This window comes from Pholis gunnellus (genome assembly GCF_910591455.1).
Source record: "Pholis gunnellus genome assembly, chromosome: 11".
NCBI lineage: Eukaryota > Metazoa > Chordata > Actinopteri > Perciformes > Pholidae > Pholis > Pholis gunnellus.
Window position 1 is genome coordinate 23,523,488 of NC_136538.1, and position 12,359 is coordinate 23,535,846.

Below are 12,359 nucleotides of genomic sequence, written 5' to 3' on the forward strand. Positions count from 1 at the left end.
AAATGTAAAAGGGTCTATTAGCAATAAACATGTTTTGTGTCGATCAAAGAGATATGTTGCTTTCAGAATTGCTGTTACTGTGATGTGACTGAGTCTGATTCTTGCTTGGATTCTGGTTCTGCAACAGGAAGACGACATTTCTTCTTTAAGGGAAACTTATTCCACGAGTTCCCGACCTCGTGTATTACTCGTGTCCCTACATGCAAACCAGGCCACGTTACCGCATAAGCCTTCGTTAAAAAATCCTGGAAAAAGCTTGACTTACCACAACCTGTGATGAACTCTGAGATATACTGATGAGGCACCTCTGTGAGGAACAAAGTGGATTGTGTAGCTTTAAAGGGTAGGATGAGAGTACCTCTTCCATTTTTAAAACTGATCCATTCCCACTTGTGTAAAGGATTAAGATAAAGGGGCAGGAGGGTGCCATGGTAGAAGAGGTACTCCACCAAAATTAGTAATAATATTCAGAGTAGAGGGTAGATTATTGCACCAGCTCCATATCAGGAGCCACATTACTGCTGCTTCTCCACAGCTACTGGAAGTCGTAGTCAGATTAGACGGCTAACATGAACACCGGCAGGTCAGAGGATGCTGATCCACGATTGGAAATCAGTACCATAAACAAGAATGTCTATTTATTCATTTATGTTTCTATGTTTCATATCATTGTAAATTAAGTCTCTTATTGATTCGGTCTGTCAATAAGTCAAAACAGGCACACTGAAGAACTCGCCTTGAGCTCTGTCGATCTATTTTTGGACCTTTTCTTCGCTCCATTTTCTGACCTGTTATTGACAAAAAATTGATCAGTTAATCAGAACAATAACAGAGTAATCCATAATGATAATAATAATTGTCTCCCGGCCTAATCAACTGGATTTGATGTTGCAGAATTGAGTCTCACCCTTCATCATTTCTGACGTCAGGGAGGGGAATCCTTCGCTGTAGTGATTTTGTCCTTTTCTAATCAACCGTGTCTCGCCGTCTTAACACTTCCTGGCTGCAGACTGTATCCTTTTTGAACACATGCTGCTGGTGATTTAAGTTGTAATATGTTTTAAAATCTTGTCCAGGGATTATGAGAGCTGTCCTACAACAAAAAACATTAATCCTCAAAAATATGTAGCAGGGATAAAGAGTCTCTATTTCCTCTCATATTCCATATTGAGTTATATATAGTTTAAACTATAATACCGAAACATATTAATAAAATACAATAAAAACCCATCTTTTTGTGCATCTTACCCTCAGCTTGTTTCTCTCCCTTTTCAATTCAATAGAAGCTTCATTGGCATGACCTTTCAGTTAGAAACAGCTTATATGGAGTGAAGTAAGTGAATAACAACAATAATACTGCTATTTCGGTTCTTTTGTCCAATAAGTTATGAATAATTTTAAGCTCTTCCTGTATTTCCAACGGTTGCATGGGCTGGAATACTTCTACAGGCAAATACTATGAAGTGAGAAGCAGAGAGACCGTCTGAAGAACTGGTGCACTGCAGATAAGAAAACATGCAAAAAGGTCTGACAACTTTTATCTGTCTCATGGTCCTCAGGCCATGCTATTTGAATCAAACCGCAAGTTATCCATGAGGTCTAGGTAGGTCACTTACACTTCATTTCACCACATTTACTCAGATTAGATCAACATGTGACAAGAGTTGCTAGTCCGGTTGAAGGAGCATGGCTCCCACGGGGGACAGGCTACATTTACTCAATTTTGCTCCCCACATGACAAGAAAACGAGTGCATTTCAATAAAGCTGGCTTCCAAGGGGGAAAATTGGGTTTATTCAGTTTGGATCGCCCCATGATGCAAGTAAGAGAACATTTGAATGAGCCTCAGTCCCAGTGTGAAAGTAAATTTGCTCTGTTTGGGCCTCAGACTGCAGGAGTTGAAGAAAATACCATATAAGGTAATATCAAATCTAATTTTACAGTCAAGTAGTTGGCATGTGATATTCATAGCTAAAATAGTTGGTGACCTAGAACCACACACGTGCAATGGTGCAGGAAAAACCTCCGCTTGATGAAATTTAGACACGTTCCAGTTCGCCATTCCAATAACTAGAAGTTGACATTTTTTAAATTAATCAGAACTTATGAAGTGCTTAAATCTACTGAGGCCTCGAGGTAAAAAAGAAAAATGGATTTGTTTAAAAATTCAATTTCATTTAATACTTGACAGAAGTTGATCCTCCAAATTTCCACTTAAACTGAACGGTTTTAATATATTAAGCTACTGTATATTCTTGATCATTTCAGCTCATTTTGTTATTGGCAGTTTAATTATAGGTTGAGTTATATTATTGTCCTTGTTGATGGAAGAAACAAATGTTAAAGATGTATTAGGTGTTGAAATATCTGATGAAACACAAAATCTGGCACAGAGTGGACATGCGAGTTCTTCAAATCGGGTGGTTCAAATCCTTCGACAGTAAGTAAGACTGAAATATTAATATATGTATGTTAGGTTGCAGATTGCAACCAACTGAATCCTACACCATCCTTTCCCGAGCAAGCAGGGGAACCTACGGTGGCCCTCAGATTCCAGTAGCTATCTTCCACCATGACGTCACCGTCTACGACCTCATTGAGTAGCCAGAATATGTCAAGTGAAGAGGTTCTCTTAACTTGTATTTTGGTATTAACTCTCTAAAACTATAGGTCATCGCTTACATATAAGACACCATATTACTAATATATTATTATTATATATTACTATATTCCACTTCTGATAGGTCTTCCTAAAATCCTACACGTCCTCCTTAAATGCAGCAACATCAACTTTACATACATTGTGTAAATTTATATTCATATTACCGTAATGCAAACAATCATAATTTACTTCTCTTTGCTTTCCAATCTTGTATTTGCCTGCTGCTACAATAACAACATGTTGGTGTTTATTAAAAGTTCTCTTGGCAATGAAAGACCTCTCTACTCTATTTTTGCATCCCCCGTGTTCATGTTGATTGCCCTGTCAGTTCCAGTAATTGATTTGAATCACCTGCCACTGCATGTTACACAGATGGCAAGTGAATATTAATGTATCATTAAGAAGCCAATATTAATAGAGTTAAAAATGTAAAGATTGTGTTGCAGTTTTGAACGTGAGTACCTCTCCTGATTTCTCGATGCCTCCAGCTGAACATGGTGCAGATTGAACTTCCTCCGTTACCCAATGGGTGATTTAGATGAACCTTCACAGCTACAGACATCTTGTGTCTGCGAGGTTCCCAGTCTGTACGAGTCAGAAAGAGAGAGAGAGGAATATGGAGACAGAGAGGTTTGTGCATGTGCGCATGCGCCTGTCGGCCTTTCATTTAAACCTGCGTGGCTCTCGCCGGCCCGATAAGGATCACTCATTATGTGGCGAGTTAGTTCTTTGTTGAGCCTCGTCACGACCCCCTAGCCACATCACAGCAAGCTGCTCATCTGTATTCATGGGTGGTTAACAGCCGGTGCACCTTTCCTCTGAAATACAGCAGGTGGAGAGAGGTGCATGAGCGCACCCACATCATACATCTCAGCGCTTGGCTGGATTCAGAGATGTCTGGATCCAACGCTTTTTATTCACATTTTCATTTTGACGGAAATTCATTTCATATAATATATGCAATGTAATACACTTGATTGAGATTTAGCATTAGGTTGGAGCTATCCTAACCCCAATGTTTGCCTAAACCTTAACCATAAGAGTTCTCACATCAAAACCATAGACGTTACGTCACCCATTGCCGTTGTGAAGCTCAAAGTGGGTGTCTCCGGTCTTCGCCATCTTGGTAGTGACAACCCAGCCTAAATCCCAAGGGCGGGGGGGGGGGCGACAGTGGCTCACTGGTAGAATGGGTCGTCCTTCAATCAGAAGATTGACGATCTGATATCTGGCTCTGCTAGTCCATGTGTCCTTGGGCAAGACACTTTATCCCAAACTGCTCCCGTAAGCTCTGCCTGTAGTGTATGAGCGGCTATGAATGAATGATTATCGTTAGTCCTGATGGGCTGGTGGCACCTTGTATGGTCGCCATAATTTTCAGCACAAGAGGTTTGCCACTTGGTCATAACACAAATATATATTTTCCAACAATGATGTCATCCTGCCTATAGGGGCGTCAGTTAATAAGAAGTCGCTTCTGCGGCGTCTTTTAAGATGGCTGTGGATGTGTGTTTGTTTTGGAAGAACGCAGCCCTTTCACCCTGTGATGTCACTGTGGAGTCATTTCGTTTCCTGGGCTCAACCCAGGACCTCAAGTGGGATCGGAACGTTAGCAGTGAAAGAAGTTCAACTTGTCAAAGACAATGATGGTGCACTGTACTGCCATCATCGAGTCCAACGCCTCACCTTCTCCATCACCATCTGGTACGCTGCTGCCACTGCCAAGGAACAGGGCAATAAATCTGTGTCTTATTCTGATACATCATATTATTGGTAATTCCAACCCCGTTAATATTGTTTTTTTTACCCGCTCTTCACTTCACTTTCATTTATGTAGCAGTGTGACTATGTTATTACCAGACTTATTATTGTCTTATTATCATTGTAAGGATGGCGTGAATAAGTTCACAAAGATGAGGCCTAACGAGATTTACGAGGTAATGCACCGTATCACATATTTTGGGTTGTGACCTTAACAAAAAGAATAAGAACAGCCAATGGTGAGTTTCTTTTAGTTTATGTCTGTGCACATCTATACATATAGGATGGTGAATATCCAAGACAAGCTTTAAGTCAAACCACGTTCAACAAATCATGTTAATGATTAAGCGGGTTCAGGTAATCCAGGTATCACATCAGGACTTCTGTGGAGGTCCTGGCACGTTCAATTTAGAGGAAAGCCTAGGGCAGATCCAGATACTGCTGGGGGGGATTATGGATCTAATCTTGCCTGGGAACACCTCATGATCCCAGAGGATGAGCGAAAGGATGTGTATGTGGAGAAGGACATCTGGGCTCTGCTAGGTTTTCAGCAGTTTTCCCAGACTAAAAATGGATGTATGGAGGTCTGTAAACATAGTTTTTTTGCTCTATTAAAATAATGGAAATGTTAGAGTAGATCCTATTTTTTTTTTTAAATGAAGAATATTGGTTTTAGTCTACAGCCAGACTCCATTCAGCTTCACGTATCCTTTCAGACGTATGCCTCCACTATGACTCATTTATTCAAAACTGCTTTTAGCGTGGTTAACAAGGGAAATAAGAGTACAATTATATCTTATGGCTTTCGAGGGAGACCAAATCAGCTCCTACTGTTTCTCTGCACATTGTGTCAGCGGTTTAATTTGGTTTTGATTACTGGATCGTCCTTCAATCAGAGGCCCTGCTGAAGTGTCTTTGTGCGAGGCACTTTACTCCTACCAGAGCTGCAGAGATGTGTGCGGTGCAGGTCGAGTCAACAATGTTTCACTTCAGGGGATATCAAGAATATAAAAAGAAAACAAATATCTGTTGAGAATGTGTGTGTGTGGATAATTTAACACATTTTTAGCATGAAATAAAAATGATTTTATATTCTCATTTCCCCTTAAGTACTCCTTGTTCTCCCTCTATACTGCAGTGCTTGCTTTACACACAGCAGAGGAGGCCCACCACAGTCCATTACCACCCCTGCTGCAAAAAAACAAAAACAAGAAAAGGAATTTTAAAGAGCATCATAATTCAGTCCTGTTTTCTCCACGAAAACAAACCTGCGCTGTGTGGCGTCGGTGTTTAGCATTGCAGATTTAGTCAGGGTGGCAACAGTTGTGCAGTACAACCTGTACCAGAGAGAAAGGTGGGCACAGAATCAGTGACTCACATGGAAGCAAAGTAATCAAACAAACTGTGTTTTCCTGTCTTCTTACAGAACTGAAAAATGCAGAAAAATAAGGAATGCTTCCGTGTGTGTCCATGTGATTTACATATTCCAGCATTCACATGGATGTAGCACGTAGGAAATATAGAGAAACGGATAATAGGAATGTGTATGTGTTAACAATTTGTTTGTCATTGCTTTCCAAACCCATCAGAGCGTTCTGCCACCTGTGTGGTGGAAGTTTGGTTGTGTTTAGGCAACTAAATATAATTGATCAAGGTGAGAGGAGGTTGACTGTTGGTGAAAGATGTGAAATTAAATGAGGTCTCCCGTGTCAATATCAGGTGCCTTGTTTGCCCATCCATCCATCAAAAGCAGTGCCTTGCTGACCTCTCTGGTTGAAAGCTTGAAGCCTGTTTCCACGCCTAACAGTGATGTCATGGTGTCCTGGAGAACACCTGTACATCAAGTTAAACCACTTAAGTTGTGAATTAGTGTGAAGATCAACAATCTTATGTTGTTGTTTTTCTGGTCAGGACCAGGCGACAACCTCTGAAAAGTGAAGTCAAAGCTTCATGTCTTAAAGCTGCATTCTCTCTAATGTCCACCAGGGGGCGACTCCTCTGGTTGTATAGAAGTCTATGAGAAAATGACTCTACTTCTCTCTTGATTTATTACCTCAGTAAACATTGTAAACATGAGTTTATGGTCTCAATCTCTAGTTTCAAGTCTTCTTCAATACAGCATGATGTTCATTTAGTAAATGATGGTCCATTTAGAGTCAAACAGACCATAAAGCAGGGGATGCTTTAGGGCGGGGCTACACAGTGATTGACAGGTCGCTACGACGGCGTTGTCCAGTCTGGGGGTCGTTCTTGTTTTAGTATTACAACATTAACCCTTTTACAGTGTGTTTTCTGTTCAAGAAAGTTAATTGTAACTTGTAAATTGTATTTTGGTCGACTAAAACAAGATGGCAATGGACAAATACCAAGATGGCGTCAGCCGAAATGCCGAACTTGAGGCTTCAAAACCGTAGCCAACAAACCAATGGGTGACGTCTCTACGTTCACTTCTTTTACAGTCGATGGACAGTCTCATATATAATGTAAAGCAAGAAAGGAAAAGAAGGAACAGAGTTTAAAGAGGGGGTATTTAGAGAGATCAAGAAGGGAATGATTGAAGATGAGCACAAAGAAAACAGACAGACAGGGTCAGTAATCTCTGGGAGGAAGAGACATCTTAACATGACAGTGTGATCAGATTAAACTCAGAAAACCCACAAAGCAAAAACCAGGAACTGAACCTTTCTCCCAGTGTTGAGTTGTGATATCACACACACATCAAATTAATCACAACAAATTCATATCCAGCCGCAAAGCACCGCTGCTACCGTCGAAGTCGGATTGATAAAATGGACGTGACTTTTATTATCCTTTTCTTTTTTAGGTATTCCTGTAATCACCGTCGTACATATATTTAAGCATTGAGCTATTCACCTCACAATGAGCCAGCGTTTCCATAGCAACACCTACGAAATTCATGAAACACAATCACTTCATATCTAATGAATTTCCCTCATCATTATTGATTCAAGCAATGGAACATAATAGCACTGTGGCCAGAGTGCAGCAGAAGAAAACATCACGGACCTTTATTGCATTACTATGTTTCAAAAGCTTCATCACCGTTTCTATTGTCTATTTCTAAAGCGATTACATTCTTTACTCCGATACGAATAGAGAGTATAGTTGATGAATAGATCATCGCTGTCTCGTAGCATTGTTGGCGGGGAGTTTAGATGGGTGAGATGATTATGGTTTGCCCTCAAAGACGACATATGTCGTTATTGAGTATCTGCTCTTATGATCCTGAAAAAGAATTTCAGGATCAATATTTTGACTGTTGTTACTCCTAACATGAGGGTCACATGGGTCACAGCATGCAGCATGTAGGCTACTGTAGCTAATGCTGCCGTGCCCACTAACTGTAAAACAATGAACACTTCAGCATCAATATTTCTATTTTACTTTCCACAAAAAAGAGAAACTATTTCACAGACGACCTCTTCACTTACGCCAAATTTCTGTTGCAGTTTTGGCATCTTGGTTAAATGTTTGTAGAATTGATCAAAACCTTTCCTGGAGCTGTTGAATCGTAGTTTCCTGACGCATGCTCTCAGCCTTATGAATACTGCTTGTGCTTTGATTCCAACGCAAACACAGCAGGATTCATCACCTTCTGTGACACGGAGTCGTCTGTTCTAGGCAGTCCTCCAATCCTGCACCAGCACGGTGCAAATGCAGCGCAGAGACGTCTGGCAGTGAGACTGCAACTTAATATTAACATGCTGTAATATATACTATTATTTCCTGCAAGTGTAGCTATTGTTGGTGATGAATGTGTTTTTAGCTGTAAATTATTCCACAGAGGGAATTATAAAAGAAAACCTGCAGGCATGTTGTGTAATTTAAATAGGTAAATTACCGTCTACCTTTAAAAACACTCTATTTTATTTCACTTCACTGTTGATGCCAGAAGAACAACTGAACAGAAAAAAATGCTCTCCATGCATTTTTAAATCAAATTAATAATAATAATGATGATGATGATAATGGATGCTTCCTGACAGTTCCGTAAACCTTGATCCCTTGGTGTTTAGGCGGTTTTGATGGGAGGAGCGGACCTTCCTGACAGCTTGTCTCAACATTATGTTGGACACAGATGGGAGAGACAAAGGACAAACAGCAGGGGACGGTTGTTATAAAAGACTGTCGTCTGCTGTGTTGAACCTTGAGCAGCACTGCAATGTAACAGACTGGTCGGACGTTCTCTCACTGTGATCTGCTTACAGCCTCTTTGACACTTCTTCAAATATGTATTTATATTTCTATCATTTATTCTACAAATGCATTGATTAAAGCCTCAGAAAACAAAGAACCAAAACTTGTTTGACTTACAAGAAAGGTATCTGTTCAACCTGAGGCATTGGGGACACAATGACAATAATCATTTTTGAGATATTAGTGCTTTTGGCTTTACAAAGATTTAATCAAGATTTTAAATCCAATATATGGAAATCAGTGCAGCCAAAAAGAGCCCTTAAACCTTTGCGTTCCTCCTTCTGTTAAAATTGAATAAACTAATTTCCCTCTTCCTCTCTGCAGGCTTTGTGCTGTTACTCCAGTTAACATACAGATGAAGATGAATTCAGCAGAGCCTGTTGTTTTGACAGAAAATGATTTGGTTAGAATAACCAAGTTACGTAACTTTATGGCTGGCATTGGTTAACTACGGAAGTTACACAGCAAACGTAAGGTAGGAAAAGGTCAACGTTGACTTTAAATTTCACTGGAGACACGAAGAGCTTCGGTCAAATTTCTGTTTGTTTGACCCGTCCATCCAGCTCGACCTCCTCCATACGCAGACCTTCATGCTACGTCACCTGACTTCCTTAGCGACAGCCCTGCACTTCCTGGCTTACGATTACGTGGGTTATAGTCAAACAATAGTTAATTACTTTGCGCAGGTATAAGTACAAACAGTGAATGAGAACAGCCTGACACAGCGAGGGAAGAAATACCAATTTAGGGACTAAAATGCCCTAAAGTTTGATCAGGGCCTCAGTGTGTGTTTCATAAACCCAGAATCTAATGGGAACCAAGAGACCAATTGGACAGGTTCAAAGAAATGGGTTTTCTTTTGGTTTTTTAAATAAAAAACGCTGCATGGTTATCACCACATCATAAACTCCTGTAAGGCAAATATTGGGCATTTACTGCATTTGAAGTATTAATAATTCATTGCAATAGTATTTATCATAGAAATCGAATACATTTAAAAAGATAAATTCAGTGTTGGTTTCCACTTCCTCTTAATAAGAAAAGGTATTTAGCTGCTTTGATCTCCAAGCGTCTTCACCAGCCTCTCATTCACATCACCCATCACGTGTTTTATGCAGGACTGGTAGCTGCTAGAAGCAGCTGCTTTCATATGTGGAGGCTAACGAGTGCCACGGGACGCAACTAATATTGTAAACGTGTGGCTGGAGAACAAAAAATGAGCAAAAAGAGGCTAAATGTGCTTTGAGCTGCATAGTGTGATTCTCAGTAGGATCGACACTACTGACTCATTTAATATTAATATCAAAAATATTGCCGTGTTCAGCAACTGCATTATTGTCTAAATGAGTGGTTATGCATTCATGGATGTGTGTTAATTGGGTATTTTGCAATACCCAGGCTGTCAGAATGGCAGGCAAGGAACATTCCACCTTAACAGTATCTGAAATGGATGTAAAATGAGCCAATGTGTTCTTTTTAGTGTGAAATCAAGCAGTATTTTAGGGTTTCAGTTTTTTAGGCTGCCAGCGAGTACGCAAACATTGGCACTCACTTCACAGGTGAAGCTGCTCCACACACACACACACACACACACACACACACACACACACACAAACATGCACACAAGGCTTGTCTGGCATGTGTGCAGAGGCGTTTTACAAAGGCTTGATTTTGTGATTTCGCAGGGTAATTTGACAGCAGCTGCTTGAGTCGTGACTTCCACTTCCACTGTGAATACACAAAAAACACCCAACCATCCACTGACACACACACACACACACACACACTCACACTCACACCAATGCACACAAAATCATATAAACACACATTTAAAAAAAACAAAAATGTGGAATCGTACACTCACAAAAGCAAGAAAAATTAACCCCGAAGCAGTTTTCCGCCTGATTTGACATACCTCTATTTAATGCTGAATAACTTAACATGTAAACATCACAGAACTATAGTTTAATAATGAAATTGAAGAAGACACTACCTATACATTAATCTCCATGAAAACATTCTTTTTTTTTTATCAATCCATAATCCAAACATCTGATCCTGTTCAGGATCGCGGCCGGTTTGGACCTGATCCCAGCTGACGCTGGGCGAAGGCAGCGTTCACCCCGGACAGGTCGCAGGGTTGACGCATACAGACGGACAAACATTCACACTCACATTCACACCTAAGGGCAATTTAGAGTCATGAATGTACCTAAACTGCATGTCTTTGAACTGTGCGAGGAAGCCGGAGAACCCAGAGGGAACCCACGCTGACACGGGGAGAGAACATGCAAACCACACAGACAAGGTGACAGTGCTCGCCACCACACCACCGTGCAGCCCTACGATTAATCGAGTAGAATATAAATCATTTAAATTTGCTTCCCGCTCTTCTTGTGTCTCGAATTTCAGGTAAAAATGTGAAAGTAATAAGATAACTACTTTACCATAGGCCTCTTTCTGTGTACTGCTTACAGCTATAACACATACTGGTGTTTCACTTTTAGCTCTGAAATATGTGGAATGCAGATTACATCAGTTTTTATTGACTGGGAATAAATTGCCACATGTTTTTTTTACTTGACCTGACATTTAAACGTGCATAAACACAGGCAACACACATATAAACAGGTAGTCGTACAAACCAGGTGAGAAGCCATGCTTACACACACACACACAAGAAGTCACACATAACCACCACAAACTCATCTAAGTCGGTCACACACACACTAACACACACACCATTCTGTCTGAACAGAGACGTGCATGCACACATTCACTCCCCCACACACACAAAGACACAAACAGAGGCAGACACTGACACACAAACACACACACACGCAAACACACACAGTGTGGACGACACACGCGCAGAGAGAGAACAATCATGTCTACTTTGTTTTGCCTCCCCTTCCACTGAGGAGTGACATTTGGAGCGGCTCGGTGCTGAGGGCAGGAGGTTCAGTGATGAAAAACACCAGTCAGGATGGAGGGGGAGCAAAGAGAAAAAAGAAAAAAGACAGAGACAACAGAGTGTCAGAGGGAGAGAGACTGCTGTGTTAAGTTAGAAAACAATAAGCTGCCATGCTGAGCAGCAGAGCAGAGACAGCGAGACACAGAGGAAGAGACACAGAGAGACAGAGGGGGGGACGGGTCGCATTAATTGGGTCGTTTCAGCAGCAATAAGTAGGATGGCATATTAGAGCCTTTGTAGGTAAAAAAAAGAGTAAGTAAGTGTAGAATATATTATATTGTAGGCGACTCTAAGGATATCAGTCCGTCCGTCCATCCATCCATCCATCCATCCATCCATCCAACCATCCATCCATCCATCCATCCTCCATCCATCCATCCATCCATCCATCATCCATCCATCCATCCATCCATCCATCCATCCTCCATCCATCCATCCAACCATCCATCCATCCATCCATCCTCCATCCATCCATCCATCCTCCATCCATCCATCCAACCATCCATCCATCCATCCATCCATCCTCCATCCATCCAACCATCCATCCATCCATCCTCCATCCATCCATCCTCCATCCATCCTCATTCCATCTATCCATCCATCCATCCATCCATCCATCCTCCATCCATCCATCCATCCATCCATCCTCCATCCATCCATCCAACCATCCATCCATCCATCCATCCTCCATCCATCCATCCAACCATCCATCCATCCACCCTCCATCCATCCAACCATCCATCCA